Consider the following 17,620-nt stretch of genomic DNA (forward strand, 5'->3'; position numbering starts at 1 on the left):
ATGATCCTACAGGTCACAGGGTAACTGGAAACACTTATTTAATGATCCCAAGAAGAGTGAGCTTCTTGGGTGAGTCACACTGAGGTCCCTGGTGTCACACCCTGAAGCGCTAGAAATCTTCCAGGTCTGTCTCTCTCTCTCTCTCTCTCACACACACACACACACACACACACACAGTCACAGTCACTTTCATGACTTTGGAATTTTGGTAAATATTCATGATGCATGAAATAGCATGATAGATACTATTTGACCTTATCTCCAGAACAATACGAAGGGCAACTTAGAAGGTCAAGGTAAAATATAAAGTGCTTGTGATTATGAATGATTTCTGCATTCTTCACTCTTAGTGTTTCATATTTTCAATAATGCATACATTATTTTCAATAATGCACGATAAATTATATTTTAAAAATATATGCTGAAGCTTTTATGTATATGCATATACGCATATCTGTAGGAAGAGGATTTATTTTTATAGACTCAGAGAAGCTGTAAACTCCCAAAATCAAGGTCAACTGTGCTTTCTCAATGTTTTTTCCCCATTTTCTTTTTTTTGTGGTAAAATATATATAACATAAAATCTGCCATTTTGATCATTTTTAAGTGTACAGTTCAGAGGCATTAAACATACTCTGTTGTACAGCCATCACCACCATCTGTCTCCAGAACTTTTTCATTTTCCTCAACTGAAACTCTGTACCAATTAAACACTAACTCCCCCATTCCACCCTCACTCCAGCCCGTGTTCTACTTCCTGTCTCCATAATTTGACTTGGTATCTAATATAAGTAGAATCCTGCATCTGTCTTTTTGCCAGCTTATTGCACTCAACATGATGTCCTCCAGATTCATCCATGTAGTAGCAGGTGTCACAATTTCATTCCTTTTTTAAGGCTGAACAATACTCCATTGTATGAATGGACCACAAGAAGACTACATGAGAATGTTTATCCATTCTTCTGTGGATGGACATTTCAGTTGTTTTGACCTTTTAGCTATTGGAATAATGCTGCTATGAACACGGGTATGCAAGTAATCCATTTGTGTTTCTGCTTTCGATTCTTTAGCACTCAAAAGTGGGATTTTTGACTAATTTTATGTTTAATTTTTTGAGGAAACACCATACTCTTTTCCAAAGCAGCTTTATAATTTTACATTCCCTCCAGCAAATGCACAAGGGTTCCAATTTCTCCACATCCTCACCCTCACTTCTTGTTTTATATGTATATGTGTATGTATGTATATATGTATATAGTACATAGGATATATATGTGTGTGTATAAACATATATAAATGGCTTTCTAAATGGGTGTGAAGTGGTACCAGTGCTCTTTTAATTACCTTACAGAGTCAGAGTTAGCAATCCTGGCCTCAGATCCTCACCTGTCCTAATGTGCAACTTGAAGAAAGCCTCTTTTTTTTCTTTTTTTTCTTTTTTTTTTTTTTTTTTTTTTGAAGCAAGCTTCTTTAAGTGAAGTTGTTTCCTCATTTCTGAAATAGGAAGATTAAATTATTTATATAGCAAACACATATAGTGTGTAAAACGTAAGGCTAGGTCTCAGAGGGTGAGAAGTGGGGAGAAAAGGGTGTTAGGATGAATAAGATGGAAGAACTCTGCTTTCAAAAGAGTTCACAGTCTGCTGAGGAAATGAGCCTGGAGTTGAGGGGAAGAGGAGGAGATGAGGGATCAAGCACTGAGGTGGGCTTGCTATCAAAATTCCCAACTGGTGTTGGTGTCACGGTGGCATTCTGAACACCGGCACAGTGGGTGTTAATAAGCTTTGTCCAGATCAGGCTAGAGAACAAACACCCTGCCGGTCACCATGTAATGACATCTACACTGCCTTGATTCCCCCTCTCCCACTAAGTAACCTGCATTATCCCTTCCTTTGACCTCATGTGCTAGATACCCAGCATCACAATTTGATCTTAGTCTAGAAGGGAACAAATATAAAGAAATTGCACTGCTGATGTTACAAGGCATCAGAAAAGCTTTAGATGATTCCCAAATGATGAATTTTTGAAGTTACTACAACACTTACTATCAACAGAAGGGTTGAAGAAGTTCTTTTAACCCTTCAGAAGAGTGAAGATTGATAGGTTTAGTTTATAGTAACTGTCCCACAGGAATATGAAAGTAGTCTTAAAGAAGTCATAATACCAAGTGATTTTTTAAATTTATCTTTCTCTATTATTTCAGAAGATGTCATTATGAGAAATCTCTGATTCCAGAACAGTTCATTTCAGTCATAGTGCCATCTGCACCTTCTGTCACTCATAGAATTAATGCCTCTTCCTTCCTTCCTTTTCCCCTCCTTTCTATTTTTCCTTCCCTCTCATTAATGACTAGACTTAGATGTGTTCATAAACATTACCTTAGACAGTACTCATAACAATAAAATAGAAAGATTATTGTAATTCTTTTTACAATGTGGGAAACTGAGTCTCAGAAACATTAAATAACTTGCCCAGAGTCACACTTCACAGCCTACATTAAAACCTAAGACTGAAAGACTCCAAGATCTATGATCAGTCAATTTTATCAGTTTGTTTCTGATTTTTAAAAAATGTAGTGTTGAATAATCCCAAAACTTGTATGAAACCACAAAAGACCTCAAATAGCCAATCTTGAGAAAGAGGAACAACGCTGGAGGTACAAAACTCCAGATTTCAAGATACACTACAAAGCTATAAAAATCCAAACAAAATGATAGGGCAGCCCGGGTGGCTCAGCGGTTTAGCACCACCTTCGGCCCAGGGCCTGATTCTGGAGTCCCGGGATCGACTCCCACATTGGGCTCCCTGCATGGAGCCTGCTTCTCCCTCTGCCTGTGTCTCTGCCTCTCTCTCTCTCTCAATCTCTCTCTCTCTCTGTGTCTCTCATGAATAAATATATAAATTTTTAAAATAAACAAACAAAATGATAGTGGCACAAAAATAGATCAATGGAATAGAGTCCAAATAAACCCATGCTTATATGATTAATTCATGTTTTTGAAGTTTTCATTGATTTCTTTAAGAAAGAGAGAGCATATGCAGGAGGAGGGGCAAAGAAAGAGGGAGAAGCAGACTCCCCACTGAGCAGGGAGCCCAACACAGGGCTGGATCCCCAGACCCCAAGATCATGATCTGAGCCAAAGACAGACATTTAACCAACTGAGCCACCCAGGCATCCCATGGGTAATTCATTTACAACAAAGGAGGCAAGAATATACAATGGGGAAAAGACAGTCTCTTCGATAAATGATGTTGGGAAAACTGGACAGCTATGTGCAAAAGAATAAAATTGGACCACCTTCTTATACCACACACAAAAATAAGCTTAAAGACCTAAATGCGAGACTTGAAACTATAAAACTCCCAAAAGAAAACATTGGTAGTAATCACTCAGACATCAGCATTAGCATTGCCTTGTCTCCTCGGGCAAGAGAAACAAAAGCAAAAATAACCTATTGGGACTACATCAAACTAAAAAGCTTTTATAATTTTTTAAAAATATTGTATTTATGTATGGATGTCTGTATTTGAGAAGGGGGGGAGAGAGGGACATAGAATCTGAAGCAGACTCTGCAGTGAGCAAAGAGCCCAAGTCAGGACTTAATCCCATGACCTTGAGATCATGACCCAAGCCAAAACCAAGAGTTGAACACTCAACCAACTGAGCCACCCAAGTGCTTCAAACTATAAAGCTTTGCAAGCAAAGAAAACCATAAACACAATAAAAAGGCAACCTATGAAATGGAAGAACATATTTGCAAATAATATGCCTATAAGCAGTTAATATCCAAAATACGCAGAGAACTCAACACCCAAAAAATATTCAATTAAAAATGGGCAGAAGACCTGAATAGACATATTTTCCAAAGAAGACATACAGATGGCCAACAGACACATGAGAAGATGCTCATCGTCAGGGAAATGCAAATCAAAACTACCATGGGATATTACCTCACAACTGTCAGAATGGATTAAATCACAAATACAAGGAACAGCAGTGTTGGCAAGGATGTGGAGAAAGGGGAACCCTCTTGCACTGTTAGTGGGAATGGAAACTGGTGCAGCCTCTGTGGGAAAAAGTATGGAAGTTTTTCCAGAAGTCAAAAACAGAAATACCTGATCCCAATAATTCCACTAGTAGGTATTTATCCAAATACAGAAACATTAATCCAAAAAAAAAAAAATACATGCACCTGTATGTTCATTGCAGCATTGCTTACAATAGCCAAGACATGAGAGCAACCTTCATGTGCACTGATAGATGAATGGATAAAGATGTGGTGTATATATACAATGAATATTACTCATGAAAAAGAATGAGCTCTTACCACTTGCAATGACATGGATTCTCCTTGAGGGTATTATACTAAGTGCAATAAGTTGGACAGGAAAGATAAGTATGATTCCACTTATATGTGGAATCTAAAAACCAAAACAAATGAACAAACAAAAAAAACAGAAACAGACTCATAGATACGGAGAACAAACTGAGGGTTGTCAGAGGAATGAGGGGTTGAGGGTTGGGCAAGATAAGTGGAGGTGATTAAGAAGTACACATTTCCAGTTACAAAATACGTAAGTATTGAAACATGAAAAGCACAGCATAGGGGATACAGTCAGTAATATTTTAATAATGTTGTATGGTGACAGCTGGAAACCATACTTATGGTGATGAGTAGTACATAATGTATGCAATTGTTGAGTCACTGTGTTGAACATCTGAAATTAATATAACATTGTATGTCAACTAAGATAACAGAAAGTTCTTTAAATGTAATTGTTTAAAAAAAAAACAGTGAGGTCTTTTAGAGGTTATTAAAAGTTAATTTTAAAGCTAATGTTAAGGGGTGCCTGGGTGGCTCAGTCAGTCAAGCATCTGCCTTCAGCTCAGCTCATGATCTCAGAGCCCTGGGATGGAGCCCCACATCAAGCTCCTCTCCCTCTGCTCTTCTCCCCTGCTCACGCTTGCTCTTGCTCTCTCTCAATAAATAAAATCTTTTTTAAAAAGCTAATATTAAGGTAGAAAAAACTGGCAAAACATAAGATAATTTGAGAAGACAACATGCTTTTTATAGCCTTAAGCAAAAGATAGACTAGAGGAAACGTAATGCATTATTAGAATTGATCATATGAAAAAAAAAAAAGGAATTGATCATACATCCTTTAAAAACATAATATAATTATCTGGGGGGTTGGGGGGAAGTCAGGAAAAGAAGGAATAGTCAGCAAAAGAAAATGAGAAGAAGAAAGGTATAGACGTGTCAGATGATGGAAAACCTGGTAAAGGAAACAAAATAGAATTTCCATGTGGAGTTGAGCTTTCACTTAAGGCTTTCATAATTGTGAAGCCACTCAATGCAAGGTAAGAGTTTCTCCAACAATATTCATTAGTTCAGTTCAAGTACAAAGGAAGGAGATCATTGGATTCAATTCAACCAGGGTTGGAATTTTGCCAGGTGAGTGCAAAAGAGAGTAGATGGACTCTTAATATATGCTTATTGACCTGCATAAGAGTCATACTCTACAGGGTGAATTTTTTTTCTTTCAGGGGAAAGAAAGCCAAATAAAATTATGTAAACACAGTAAGATTATAGAATATACCAAAGTGGAAGAAGATATGCCAAGGGAGGTCATTTATCAGGAATCATCAGAATGAGTAATTCTTGTCCAATTTGTTGACCACTGAATCTCCAGCATCTAGAACATATAAGGGACTCAGTAAATATTAGTTGAAAGGCTTCCTCTTATGAATATCAAGCACCTACTCTCAGGCCCTGTGCCAGACACGATGCTAGGATGTGGGGAAATGCAGGTCTCAAATAGCAAAAAGCCACACTTTGAACCAGGACCACAGCAGGATGATGGTGAAGCATATGGATGGAGGCAGCCTTGGAAAATCTCCCTTGGCCTCCAAACCTTTGCCAGGCCTGTTCACATTTGTGCATGACACATTCCCAATTTCACCGCAAAGCTGGAGCTCCATGCAATGGCCTGAGTCCACAGCCCCGTGGAGGGATTGCCTGCTGGGAATAATATTTTTCCCCTTTACACAAATTGTCCGTGGCCTCCCACATGCTTTCCTCCAGGCGCTTGATCTGTGAGGCTCCTGGGATTTTTCCACAGGGGAGTAAATGACATCAATCACTACAAAGCCACAGCAGACAAATCATAGTGGTCGGGTGTAAACATGGAATGAGCATCTGTTTCAAGTCAAAACATCGGAGTGATTGTTGGCAGGAATGTGGCCAGCCACAGTCTGCTGGCAGAAACTGAAGCACAGCTCTGGAGATGGGCAGGAGACTTCATATCCTTCTGACTTTCTGTCCACGTCTGAGCTTCCAAGAGATAAAGTTGCCAGCCAGTCAGGTTGTCCTGGAACCTCAAGGCCATCATTGTACACCTGCCCAAAAAAAGAAAGCAAGTGACATGCCTTTCAAAAATCCTCTGCTCTTCCAGTATGGTCCTCATCAAAGAGGAGCCATTTGGGGCACTGTAGGACACACCTGCTCCCAGGACCAGTCTCGGGAAAGGCAGGTGGCCCAATGCAACATCGGGTGGGGTCCTCCAAACACCTTCAGTGAGTCTTCCCCACTGAAGGAGCCTTGCACCCATCCCTTCCCCTAAAATGAGGAGCACATAGAAATTCTGGAATGTTCCTGGTAATAGTAAGTACCTCCTAGGAAGTGGATGTAGGATGGGGGGACCATAGTGCAGTGAAAGGCAATTTTCACACTTTTACTTTACATATGTCTATTATCTGAATTGCTATCATGAGCACACATTGCTTCTATCATAAGGATTTTTTAAAAATCCCTGGTCATGCTGGGAATCACTGAGATGCTTCCAAAGATTCTGTACCTATCACACCAAATGTAAAGCCACTGTCCCCTGAGAACATGCAGTCTTTGCTCAGTTTCCCCTCTCTCCAATACCCTTCCCCTGATCTATCCCTCCTACACAGCCCACCCTCAAACTTCTTCATGATTTTTCACCCATTCCTACCCTCAGCCTCCAACCTCCAAATTATACATATTTTACATAATCACTCAAAAATGCATTTCATCTTGGATCTGCTATCATTGCTCTTTATGGAAGAAGGCAAGATAGAAACCAATGTAAATGAGGTATTGATGTAACTAATTTGCTGAATCCTAGACCTCAGGGTTTTGAAGTGCTCATTTTCCTGCTACAATATCCCCATCCAGCTCCTTTCACTCCACAGCCCTGAGAACACAGCACCAACCCTCAATAAATGCATACTCTTTTTTTAATAAACATGACAATTTTCTAGACTCCCTACCATCTTCCTTGCCCTGGTTGAGTTGGACAATCTAGGAAGAACCTGAAAATGGATTTTTTCCTTCTCATCGTTGACTCTAAGATGCCAGCTTTCCTAGATTCCAGTGTCTGCCACCCTGCTTCTCTGGAGTGAAATACAGAAATCCCCCCTGGATACCAAAAGGTCTCAGAACAATTTGTTACCTCCTCTTCACAAAGGCTCACTACCAGAAGAAAGGTTGCCTATACCTAGGAGGTAAAAGGCGGGGAAATATGTTGCTACTACCCTAGAATAAGACAAAGCTTGAATTAATTTTAAAATCATAACACTTCCTGGACCCACTATGTCTCATAATGGGCAGGCTCTTATGCCACTTCCTTTCTAAGTCTCTGGCCAGGGCAGCCACCTTAGGAAACCTGCCCTGGGTGACCACCCAGTCATTGAATGAGGATTGCCCAGTCATTGACTGAGGATTTGCTGGGAGGAGTGTGGCTTTGTGAACCACTGAGTTGGATCCTGAAGGAGCTAATAGAGACAGCGGCCAACCACAGTTCTCAGAGCTGGGGGCCTAAAGAGGGAAAGAAAGATGGATCTACCACAGTCTGCCTCTTGCTCCTCACAGAACCACTTCTTCATACACACATGTCAGGATCAGCCCCCAAGGTTCCAGTGGGCTGCTCTTCCTAAGGGCAAATTTACCTCCTAAGAGGGAGGTAAGTGGGAAGAAATACAGTTCCTATCACTGCAGTTTGTCATTGCCTCCTTCCTATACCACCTACTCAAAATTCATCTTGCTCTAAGCTGCTACCTCTGCAAGCCCTGGGAACTTACCTGGTAATATGATACAAATCTTTATTCCTGAGGATTTAAGCCCTTGGTACCCATACCTTTCTCTAGCAGTGTTGCTGCCCTTGTCCATTCAGTCACAAGGGGTACCCAAGTAGGTGACCTATGTTGCACTCCTCTCCTCCCCCACAGCATGACAACAACCCCACCTCCTCCTGCTGATTAGAGTCATTTACCCCTGCCACGATGGTGACTCTTCTCCTTGCCTGCAGGTCTCTGGACACCAGGAGCTCACACTACCCAATCAGCTGCCATGGACTATAATTTAGTGGGACCCTTACTTTTCTGCTGGTGAGAGAACACTCCTTTTGCAGAGCTCAGAGTTGCGGAGACAAAAAACACAAAGATTCTTAGTGGGTCACTGGGACTAATGATAGCTTCTACTCTTAGTTCCCAGATCCATGTGTTTCTCCCAGTGGGCATGCAGAACCATATACAGGTCTCCAATTCAGATATTTTATCTTGGAAATTGGGTACCATCTACACAGGGCACTGCATCTGAGCTTCAGTGGCATCTTAGCAGTCCATCCCAACAATCTGTCAAGCTGACAGCTTCTGGATTGGATGGAATGTATACAGCCAGTGAACCCATGTCATGGAGCCACATCCACACCTCCTCTGATGAAAGTGGGGCCATGGTCTGACACAGTGTTACATGGGATCCCATGACAGTGACTCAAACACTCCATAAGGAGTTTCTACTCCCACCTACAATACAGAAAAGCTAGAAAAAATATTGCTGTCATCCCTACAAGAGAAAGATGAATAAAATTTAAAAGCATAACTTTTCCTGAACTCATAGAGAGATTAAATTGTAGAGAAAAGAAATAGCCTAAAATCCAAGGGAAGACAGTTGTCTCCAAGGAGAGATGGATCCAAGCATGGCTCACCTGTGGCAGAGCACAAGAGGAAGAGACCTCGGTCATCACACCAGCAAGTAGGAAGAATTTCAGATTTTTAACAAAATGCTAAAATATCAGAGAGGGTAACAAAACATGAGACACTTCTAACTCTGGGAAACAAACAAGGGGTAGTGGAAGGGGAGGTGGGTGGGGGGATGGGGTGATTGGGTAAAAGGCACTGAAGGAGGCACTTGACAGAATGAGCACTGGGTGTTATACTATATGTTGGCAAATCAAACTCCAACAAAAAATATATAAAAAATTAAAAAATAAAATAAAAATGAACACCACCATTATATTATTTAAAAATGCTAAAATAAAATGAATATGGGCTACCATGGGGATATAGAATACCAGATGTTGCAGACCCAAAGAGTTTGCACCTACCCAGAGCGTTCTCCATGGATCTCTATGGTATATTCATAAGAAAGATTAGAGGCTGGAAAGAAAACCAGAGAAACTGTTCCTTCAGTGTTTTAGGCTTAGGGGAGAAAAGTAGCTATCTCCGTGAGAAAGTCACAGAGTCTCCTTGAAACTTCCCTTCCTACATAACAAAAATCTTAAGCCACTTGGAAAGGGACAGAAGACCCTAGTACAGGAATATAGGGAAAGCTAAAATCTGGGGGTAGAATGAAGATACTGAGGACAAATCCTCCAGCACCTCAGATAAAAGCACAAGAAAATTCTAGAGAAATTTGAAACTAGTGATGCTCTGAAGGTAATCATATCCATAACAAAATCCAACTTCCTCTTAACTTCTAACTGTATTCTGACTCAGATACCAATTTTTTTTTCTGATACCAATTCTAATGTATGTGGTGCAGGGGGAAGTTGCACACCAAATAAGCCTCTAACGCCAGCTGGGTGTGCTACAATTCAACTCAATCCTGACACTATCTACATGGAGATAGTCAGATCCCACAGGTTAAGGGATAAGTTCTACAAGATTGTCCTCCCACTGCTTCAGGCACTGATTACAAGTCCAGGTTGTTACCTGTGCTTCTGACTGACCAGCTAAAGATTGGAGATTCAAAAACCCCACCACCACACACCCACCTTGAGTTCAATTAATTTGCTTGAGTGGCTCATGGAACTCAGAGAAATATTTTACTTACTAGATTACTAGTTTATTATACAATTAAATTTATCTATTAATGTAAACTCAGTTGTGGTTGTAAGGGGCTTATTTCCCAGAAATAATGAAATACACCAAACCATAAATGTAAGAATCCTCAAAACCCCCAAGCAAGATAAAAAAAAATAAAATAAATGAAACAGGTAAACATAATGCAAGCCATAAACAATGGGATATTTTTAAGTGCTGAAAGAAAAACAGTCAATCAAGAATTCTATAGCCAGCAAAAAATACATTTCACTGACCATACAACCTGGAAATTGCATTTCTCTTCATTTATTCCAGAGAAATAAGTTTATGTCTACACATTCCTCTGAAGTATCATGCATAAACCAACAACACCCTGACTTCTGTCTCTCTTCCTTGATTCTTTGAATAGCTTTGAGATCACCTCTTAGAACTGCTTTTAACCTTTAGCTGCAGTGGCCATGCTGCCACACGTGTGTATATATATGATGTTGTACAATGTACATATCCTTGGATCTCCATAGCTTGATCCGCCTCCCAGGACCCCTCTACAGTATGATGAGTTAACAGGCTGGTGACATTTACAAAGTAAGACACAGCTATTTAATTTCTTGCCATACATCACCCCTCTTAGCATAATGGGGAAAAAATGTTATGTTCACACAAAAAAGTTTACACGAATGTTCATAGGAATAGCCATATACCTTAGGGCCCTCAAATAGTGGTACTACTTGAAGCTCTGTAGGAACAAAGGGCAAACCCATTCCTGGAATATGTGTCTATTTCTATTATAACAAACCTCTGGCTCTTCCATAATGGAAGGGGCCCAATGTAGTAAACTGGTCACCTAGTTATACTTCAAAGTATAACCCTAATCAAGAGCTCAGCATTGGTTTCTGTTGCTGGCCGGTTGAATATTAGAGAGTTGCAATAGCTACATCTGCTTTGGTAAAAGGAGTCCATAATGATGAGCCCATGCATAGCTTTTATTCTCTCCTACCATGGACTCCTTGTTCATGTGTCACCAGCACTGACATTTGACCAATGTCAACTGGCCAAAACATTAATGCCTCTTCTATGATGGTTGTTCCCTGGCGGGTTTAACATGTGATAAAACTATCTCCATATTTTATTCCATCCCTCCTCCAAACTTCCTTGTCCCTAGTCTTCCAAAATCTCTCCCTTCAGACTTTCATGGCTGGCTAAGCTATCCATGCCATTTTCCATTCTGAGTCAACAAATATTTTAAACTCAGAATACTTCTCCTTCAGCACAAAGTAGTCAATCAGCTTCAACACCCAAAGTTCTACCCACTGGGAGATTCTTTCCTCACTACTGTCTTTCATGGCCACTTCTAACTAGCCACAGGCCATTTTTGGTTTGCATCACCTACTTAGATGATATGTCCATAAACCAAGCTCAGAGATTATCCTCCTCTATTTTGCTAATAATTTCATGGATTTCTGTCAAATCCTGTTAATCAACACATAAGGCTTTCAACTTTTCTATTCCAGAAGGCCATGTCTCTGTCAGCATCCCACCTTCATCATCAAAACTGTCAAAATCTGTGATGGATCTGAGATTTTTACCCTTGAAAGCTATCAAGTTCACCTGGCATAGCATAGATGCTGGCACAAAACTTGGGTCAGAGACAAATGACAGTTTGTTATTCACAGCAATAGCAGCTTTCAGAGTAGCAGCATTTCCACTCATTCCCCAAACCCTAGTTCCCATGAAGCTACAAATGACTGCCAGGTAAGGCATGTGTCTCTATGGGGTTGCATTACAGTAGACAAATCCCAAGCTAATGGAACCTTTTAGAATAGGCAAAGACTACCTAACCATTGCACCAAAGAGAAACACTAAATTTGCCACACTGAAGAGTAAACAACCTCACCTTTGCTCTAGAAGGAGACACCATCTCTGATTCTCAAGGTTGCTTACTACACAAATATCTTTGAAAAGATCATATGAAACAAAAGCCATGAGTGACATGTAGAAACATGAGAGACCCACAGAGAATTGTCTTCCAAAATAATTCTGACAATTTCATTTTTAGAATTCATCCTACAGATAGAATTGTGCCAGTGTGAAAATATATATATATCTTTGAATATGATGATGAATATATGATGAATATATATAATGAATATATATATTCATTAAAGCACTGCTTGTAACAGCAAAAGATCACAAACAACATAAATGGCAATCAATAGAGACTGTATTAGATAAATTTTGGTACATCCAAACAATGGAATGAAATATTACAGAGTCACTAAAAAGAAAACTTGTTCTACTTATGCATATATGGAGCAATCCATGATATATTAAGTAAAAATGAAATAAAACAAGATATAGAGAATGATATAGTAAACTGTGTTTATATAAAAATTAAGAACATATTTTATAGATATTTGCCTGTTTATAAATATCTCTGAAAAGATATATAAAAATCTAACAACTGTAGTTGCATCTAGGGCAAGAAGTTGAGAGACGGGGGTTAGAGAAAGTCTTATTTTATACTGTAAGCTCTTTCGTACTTACAATTTTTAAACCTACACCTATGTTAATTATGCAAAATGATGAAATTTTTTTAAGAAAACCGGAATTTTAAACTTTTGATGGCTCTTAGTGTATCTATGGATAGAGCATTGGAATTAATGGCTTTTTGCTTAAGGGGATACCCTGATGGTCTATTTTGATTAAAAAAATAATGGCCCTAGGAAGAAAATATGGCATTGCATAATAAAGCAACATGAATTTGTTATTTTCCTAGTGAGAATTTTAAAGGTTTGGGGAAGAGAAGTGGGGAGAGCTTGTAGAACTGAGAAAAAAATAGAGTTCATGGTTGTGCAATACAGCAATAATGATATCTAAGTAGAAAGATTGCTGTTGAGGATATCCCTGTGACATACAGAAACTATCTAGTACTGAGTCTTAAGCTATTTCTTTTTTCTAATATTTTTATTTATTTATTCATGAGAGACACAGAGAGAGAGAGAGGCAAAGACATAGGCAGAGGGAGGAGAAGCAGGCTCCATGCAGACAGCGGATGTGGGACTCCATCCCCAGATTCTGGGATCATGCCCTGAGCCAAAGGCAGACACTCAACCATTGAGCCACCCAGGTGTCCCAAGCTATTTCTTTTTCTATGTTCTGCTAAAAATCCATTCTACTATTCTCAAATACTAGCATTAGTCTATTATATATAATTGTATATATATTATAATAAGAAGGAAACTGCTCTGGACACCATTCTTGGAGTATCAAATTTGACAAATCTATCATTGCTAATAGTAGGACAATCTGAAATTGCGAGCTATTTGGTATGACACTATATGAACACAGAATCTATTGATATGACAACTATAAGAACCTATTGCCAAAAAATGTTTTACCTGAATTCAATCAGTATACAAAAAACACTGGGGATAGAGAAACAATTTAAATGACATCTCAAAGAATAATCAGACAGATCTAGAATTTAGGACATACTATAAGACAACTGGTCTGGTATCTTTAAAAGATTACGGTCATAGGGCAAAAAATAGTGGGGAGATTATTCTGGCACAAAAGAGATTAAAGAGACACAAAAACCACAATGCAATGCATGACCCTTGATTGATCTCAGTTCGAAAAATATGTAGAACATATATATAAATGTATTTGGTGCATGAGTGGAGATTTATTCAAATATTCATGAGCTGAATCTTACAAGATATTGAAGTTTTTTTTTTTTTCAGTGAGAGAAAAAGAGTACCAGCAAGAGTAAGGGCAGAGAGCTAGAGAATCTTAAGTAGCTTTCACGCTCAGTACAGAGCCTGATGTGGGGCTCTATCTCACAACCCTGAAATTATGACCTGAGCTGATATCAAGAGTTGGACACTTAACCAACTGAGACACCCAGGCACCCCAAGATAATGAAGACTTAATTGTTTTGAGTGACATCATGTTTTCGTAATTATGTAGGACAATGTCAATAAGAGATGTAAACAAAAGAGTTAGGAGGGAAGTGTCATGTATGTAAATATTCTATATATTTGTAGACAAAGCAGGTATGAAATCTGAAAAATTTCACAATACATAATTGAGGATAGAGATTAGGTTTGCGCAGAAATCCAGTGCAAGGGTAGCCCGGGTGGCTCAGCGGTTTAGCGCCGCCTTCAGCCCAGGGCCTGATCCTGGAGACCTGGGATCGAATCCCACATTGGGCTTCCTGCATGGAGCCTGCTTCTCCTTCTGCCTGTGTCTCTCATGAATAAATAAATAAAATCGAAACGAAAAGAAAAGAAAAGAAAAGAAAAGAAAAGAAAAGAAAAGAAAAGAAAAGAAAAGAAAAGAAAAGAAAAAAATCCAGTGCAAGAGGCCATAGAAGCTAGGCACCACCTCAGGAATCTTTGAAATTTTCACCAAAACTCCAGGTGAACTCTTAGCCTTTCTTTTGAATATTTTTTAAAGGATGACCCAAGAAGGACTTCATTCAGTCAATCCTTTATTAAGCCCCCACTACATGTCAAATACTCTGTTTGCAGTGGTGATAAGAAAGCAGACCTTGGGCCCAATGAAGTCTCCAGTTGGGAAACATCTGTAGTGGCATTCACCCTTGGAGGCTAGCAGCCCATCCCCCTGCCTCCTTTGTTGGGGAACTTGATTTAGTTGGGGCAGTTTGTGCCAAGCCCCAGAGATTTGTCATGTTTGAAGTCAGTCAGTCAGGGTGATTTCACTCCCCTTTACAATTGGCTGCCTAGAGACAGGCAGGCGAGCCAGGTTTAGCTAATGTGATGCAAGAGAAAGACTGTTGGGAGCTTCTAGGTCAGGTTTTCCTCCTTAATCACAGAGGGGACAGTGTCAGGGAAAGTCCCTCGCCCTGGACCTTTCCCTTCCTGCTTGAACTCCACCATGTGAGTACACAATGCTTTGAGCTGTGGCATCTGTCATCACCTGTGACAGGAGACATTTTCAACCACACAAAAAAATGACAGCATAAGAAGAAGGGAGAGCCTGATCCTTCATGGCTTCATGGGTGCAGAACTGACCCTGGAATCCCCTACCTCTAGGCCAGGCTTCTTCTTATAGGACAGTAACAAACCCATACAAACCTTTTTATCTATTACCTGCAGCTTATCAACTCTTAACCTTTAATCTAGCAGCTCCACTTCCAGGAATTTATCTGAAGGGTCATTAAGCATTAATTCATTTCCTTAAGGATTCATTTATGATCACAAACAGCATAGATATTGTTCTTAAGCAGTAAAAATAAGTTTAAAACAAACTTAAAGATTCATTAACGGAATGTGAGTTAAATAAATTATGATATAATCGTACAGAGCGATACTAGTCAGGTATCACAAATAATACTATAAATTTTTTTAGGATTTTATTTATTTATTCATGAGAGACACACAGAGAGAGGCAGAGACACAGGCAGAGGGAGAAGCAGGCTCCCTGCGGGGAGCCCAATGCGGGGACTCAATTCCAGGACCTCGGGATCATGGCCTGAGCCCAAGGCAGACGCTCAACCACTGAGCCACCCAGGTGTCCCTTACCAATTTAAATCTTAAACACTAATGAATAATTCCAGGTGGTCACAGACAACCGTGAAATAACTCAAGTTCTGTTTCTCAGTCCTTCCAACCAACTGGCTTCCTTGTTTCCAACCAACCAACTGGTCCTTCTGACTGGATGTCCTTGTTTATTTGAACCTGTTTAAATATAGGTATATGTAGTAAGGCAGCCACCGGGGACAGTAACTGTGTCCAAAATGCATCAGAATGGTGCTGGGCTATTCCAAACTTCCTCTTGAAACAAAGGTGGGTACCCAAGTCCATGTGTGTTGGAGGCTGACTCCATAACTAGGAGTTTTCAAGATTAACTGTCACGTGGGAAACAATATTTATGAACAAACAAGTAATAAAAATCTACTCACTTTAAATTTATATGATTAAAACCCAGCCATAAGCACAGCGACTATTTAGAAGTTATACCAACGAAAGACTTTTCTTGTGGGAGGTATATCTGTCACTGACATTGCTTAAAAGTGTTAGGGAGATGTGTGTCAAGAATGCTGAGAAGGCTATATGTGAACCCAGTGGCATCCAAAACAAATAACAATGCTACCTCCTGAGGAGCTTTTCCACTGAAAATCTATTGTAAGGATTTTCATCACCTGTTGGGCTATAGCACCAGACTGTGGATGCTCAGATTCTGGATTATCAAATTTCTGCCATGACCAAGGTGGTGCAAGATATAATTATGGCAGAAGAAAGGAAGGGGAAAAAAAGTCAGGGAAGGAGGGAGTGAGGTAGGAAAGAAGGAAGGAAAGAAGGCAGGCATTTTAAGCCGATCCGTTCTCAGAGCATTGAAATTATCCTTCCCTTAGGGCCACTCTTGCTTGGTACCCATCTACATCCCGGATGTATTAGTCAGGGTTCTCCAGACAACAGAACCAATAGGATGCATTATATACCTGGGAGTTATATAATACAAATATAAAAAGATTTATTATAAGGAATTGGCTCATATAATTATGGAGGCTGGCAAGTCCAAAATCTGCAGGGTGGGCAAGCAGGCTGGAGGATCCAGGAGAGGCAATATTACAGTTTAAGTCTGAAGGTTGTCTGCTGTGGAAACAAGAAGAGTTGATGGTACAGAGGTAGTCTGCTGGAGAATTCCCTCTGGCTTGGGAGAGATCAGGCCTTTTGCTCTATTCAAGATTTCAGCTGATTAGATAAGGCTGCCCACATTATGGAGAGCAACCTGATTTCCAACCATTTAAATGTTAACCTCATCCATGAACACCTCACAGAGACACCCAGCATAATATGAGACCAAATATCTGGGCACCTGGGCACCTGGTCGAATTGACACATAAGTTTAGCCATCACTCTGAAGAGCTGGGAAAGTTGCCCTCATTACTGCTTTTATTGCCCTACAGCTTAGTTATCCCACCTCCTATTGGAAAAGCCTCATGGAAGAAACGTGTGTCCTCATCTTTAGCCAGTCCTGAGACTGCACTGCTCTGTGGGCCAAGGACAGGGCTTTCCCCATACAATGTCTTGAAAAAATAATGATTCCACTGAACAGAGCCTCTGTGGTAGGACTGAAGGTGCTACCTCCTCCCTCTACTCACTCAATCTCTGAGCTCACCTTTCTGGAGAGTCTATATGGTTATTTCATTGTTTGGGGGAGTATAATATGTAGGCAAATATGTTACATTTAAGAAAAGCAAACCTGACTTCAGCTACCTGTTGATCTGAGCCAACTCCCACCTCCCTCCCACCACATCACTGTCACTGGGCTGACCCACAAACCCATGGGGAAGCTGCATAAACAGTCCATTTGCAGCAGTCTAGAGGACTGAATACCCTCAAAGAGTCTTGCAATGAAAATAGCCAAAAAGCTAGATTCAGCATTGAACAGATGTTTTCAAATGCATGTCTGAGAGGTAAGGCAACATGGAAGCCCATTCATATGCTAAGTTTCTGCCTT

At 40.0% G+C, this 17,620-nt stretch overlaps 1 protein-coding gene across 6 annotated transcripts in view; it reads right to left on the reverse strand.

The window, feature by feature from the left end:
* Nucleotides 1-4,788: 4,788 nt before the first annotated feature.
* Nucleotides 4,789-17,620, reverse strand: part of PFKFB3 (6-phosphofructo-2-kinase/fructose-2,6-biphosphatase 3) — a 144,332-nt gene continuing 131,500 nt past the window's right edge. For all 6 annotated transcript variants that reach the window (XR_013379534.1, XR_013379535.1, XR_013379536.1 and 3 more), the window contains one exon: nucleotides 4,789-6,400. The gene's annotated coding sequence lies outside the window, so the exon portion shown is untranslated. The remainder of the gene's footprint in view (nucleotides 6,401-17,620) is intronic.

The sequence above is a fragment of the Canis aureus genome, chromosome 5 (assembly GCF_053574225.1).
Source record: "Canis aureus isolate CA01 chromosome 5, VMU_Caureus_v.1.0, whole genome shotgun sequence".
Taxonomy (NCBI): domain Eukaryota; kingdom Metazoa; phylum Chordata; class Mammalia; order Carnivora; family Canidae; genus Canis; species Canis aureus.